Here is a 3,102-nt window from a genome sequence, read left to right on the forward strand (position 1 = left end):
CTGCTTTTATCCTGTAGGCATTTTATCCTGTAGAATCTGGATACAGAGGATTTAATAGATTGTTAGGAGACACTTGTAAATAACAAGGTGCTGCACCCGCTGAAGTTAAGATAAAAATAGCCCATTGTTTGTCTTTTTTCTACAATGAAATTGTATTGGTAGGTCTGCAGTGCCTGAGGGAGTAAAACTGAAATTCATCCCATTCTCACCACTGAACTGTCTGATCACCTGTCAGTCGTGCACAAAACAATGTGACAAGCATCCATCATGTGTGGTTGTGTGGTTTGATCTTTTGTTCTTCCTTTCCTTTGGCAAGGGACTTAGGTGTGCACTGGATCACTTGTTTTTGTAGGTTTTTTGTAGGGCTTTTGTTTGTTTGTTTGTTTAGCACTGTGCTTTAAATGCTCAGAAGTTTGAGGATAGTCAAAAACATTTTCATAATTCCACCTGGCTTCTCTCTCCCCAAATGTCCATCACCCTTGGAGGTTAGCTGTATCCTGGGATAGGGCTTTTTCATAGTTTTTCTCTCTTACACCACTGAAAGGAAGATTCATTGTCTGAAAGAAGGCTATTCGACTATTATTAGTCTAATAATAATAGACTAATTAATAGACTAATAATAATGTCTAATAATAGACTATTATTGTCATTTCTGTTTGTGATACTTTCACAAGCCAGAAAAATCATAACAGAATTCAGAAACATTATGAAGAAATAGGGTAATGTCATGTCCTTGAGAAACCATTGTATTTTCAGTCGTGTGAAGATTAGCACCTTTCAAAAGGAGTGTGCCATCTTTTCCTTGTAAAAGGCTGGCAAACATAAGCTACAGAAGTTTGCTTGTTTTGTTTCGTTAGGACAGGCTAGAAATCTACATAATAGTACCATAAAGAGTCTGCTGCTTGAGTTAGGAACACATGAAACAAAATTGTGTGAAACATCAGAACAAGTTCTGAGGCATCTGGTTTTTCTCTGCGCATCTGGCTTGTGCAGAGCATACCTGTAAGACACTCATGCCTCGGCTCTGCAATGATTAGATTTTCACTAGGGGGAAAAAAGAAAGAATGTTCTCTGGTAAAATTTTTTGTGTCTAGAAGGAAAATTGTCCAGGCAGAATTGGGGTAACAGTGCAGGTAGGGAAATGGAGATGTTGCTTTTCACCTACTATAATGGTTTAGGCTAGAACTAAAAACGTTGATTGGACATTTTAGCATGTGGTTACCCTCAAGCCAGATGAACTGGATATTTTCTTTTCTCTCTAAATTGCCATTGTGTAACTCAGAAGTGTTTCTTTTCTCTAAATGGTGTCTCTTAATAAAAGAATTTTACTCAAAGTGCTTTAACATATCCTCTTGGTTAAAAAGCAATCAAAGGAATCAAACAGATTTGAGGTCATCACCATTCGCTTTTACTTGTTGTTCTGGGAGAACAGAAATAGGCTTTTTTTATTCATTTTTCTTCTTCTTTTTTTCAAAACTGGGCAAGGGTGCCAGTTGCAGAGGCACTGGAAGCCCTTAACTGTAGTGTTCTTAACTATAGAGATGCTACTACAGCTTCGGAGTATTTCTAGCACACTGTTTTCCACTTTCTTCCATTCTTAGAGCTTTACGCTCTTACTTCTTTTTACTTAGTAAGTGCACAGTTAAATTGTTAAGTGCAATAAAAGCAGATTGAAACCTCAATCAAAAGGTCAAGGATCCAAACCCTAAGAGTTTGCCAGATAACTCTGTATCTGTGCTATTCAGAGACACAGCCAGTCGTTGCTGTTTGGAAGTTTGTGTGTGTTAGTAGGAGGAGAAAAAAGGAAGGTTAAGGTATGTGTGAAGTAAACACAAGCTGCTATAAAGCAGTTCAAGTAGTGTTGATTCGTCAACCATATGAGTGGGAGAGAAAACAAAGAGTCTGTGGCAGGTACAGTGGTGCATGGAGAATAAACAGTCACGTAACTTCAGAGCAGTAATCTTAACCGCCTGCAAACAGGAAGACTTCTGCAATTCTTTAGGTGGTTTCAATTTCTCATCATCTCTTGTTTCATGTTGTTTTGTTTCTTTTCTCTAGGCAGATATTCGTGCAGGACAGCTCAGTTAGTGTGTAAAATCAGTGACTCGAGTTACATGCATCAATCATCATGTACTCCTGTAATAATAATTTTAAACAAGGTGAATGGATGATGCACCTATTCGTTTTTTTGAGCTGTAGCTGGATATTATTAGACAAAGTTATAATTTAGAGTCTTTAGAACCAGCACCCCTATCCTTGTCTAGCTCTAGTTGGTTACTAGAAAGTAAAAGCAAAAAACAATTCACATGAGCTGTGGTAAATACAAAATAGGAAGGGGCTTCAAAATAACTTCATTGACGTTGCAAACTAAATGCAGCCTACAGTGTTAAATGTGTTTCCTATTATCTGCTAATGTCTGTTTTAATAAAACAGTGGGAACTAAATGGTTGCTTCTTAATCAAAACCATGATTTCCTAAACATAAGCTATGTGATTCTGTTACAAATTGCCACATATAGATCTACTAGGTCAAACTTTTTTCCTTTCATAGAAATAAATAAACAGTAAATTATTTATGCACTCTGGAAGATCAAAGTAATTACAACCAAAGACAGACAGAAATAAAAACTTCTCTGGAAAAAAAGAAAAAAAGAGAAGCATCAGGTTGCCGAGTGCATAATTAATGCTTAAATAATATAAGAAAGTGAACAATCAATAATTTGATATCATTAGCCACAGATGTAAAAGCTGTACACAAATGGAATTGTATCAAATCTCTCAAAGTAAAGATTCTCAGTGTGCATTCTGCTGAACTCACCAAAAAGACAGCTAAACTACTTATGCTCATAATTTTAAAAAAGTTTTCAGTTAGTTCCGCTCAGCATGGCAATTTGGTTGTGTGACAGATGATGCTAGAATAAAATTCTGCTTGAATTTTTTTCTCCCACCCTGCCTCATCCCCTTAAGGTTTTAAGATGTTCACAGTTTACTCAGCAGCACGAGAGTTAGTGTTCAGCCAGGCTTGGGAATTGGCTGGTGTGAGGATGAAGGCTTTTTGTCTTCTCCTGGCCCTGGGCTTGCCATTTGGAATGTGTGTGAGAAC

General features: G+C 37.1%; 1 protein-coding gene across 1 annotated transcript in view; it reads left to right on the forward strand.

Moving 5' to 3' along the window:
• SATB2 (SATB homeobox 2) overlaps positions 1 to 3,102 on the forward strand; it is a 110,480-nt gene that overhangs the window by 43,315 nt on the left and 64,063 nt on the right. The window lies entirely within an intron of this gene.

The sequence above is a fragment of the Corvus brachyrhynchos genome, unplaced genomic scaffold (genome assembly GCF_000691975.1).
Source record: "Corvus brachyrhynchos isolate BGI_N302 unplaced genomic scaffold, ASM69197v1 scaffold370, whole genome shotgun sequence".
NCBI classification, from domain to species: domain Eukaryota; kingdom Metazoa; phylum Chordata; class Aves; order Passeriformes; family Corvidae; genus Corvus; species Corvus brachyrhynchos.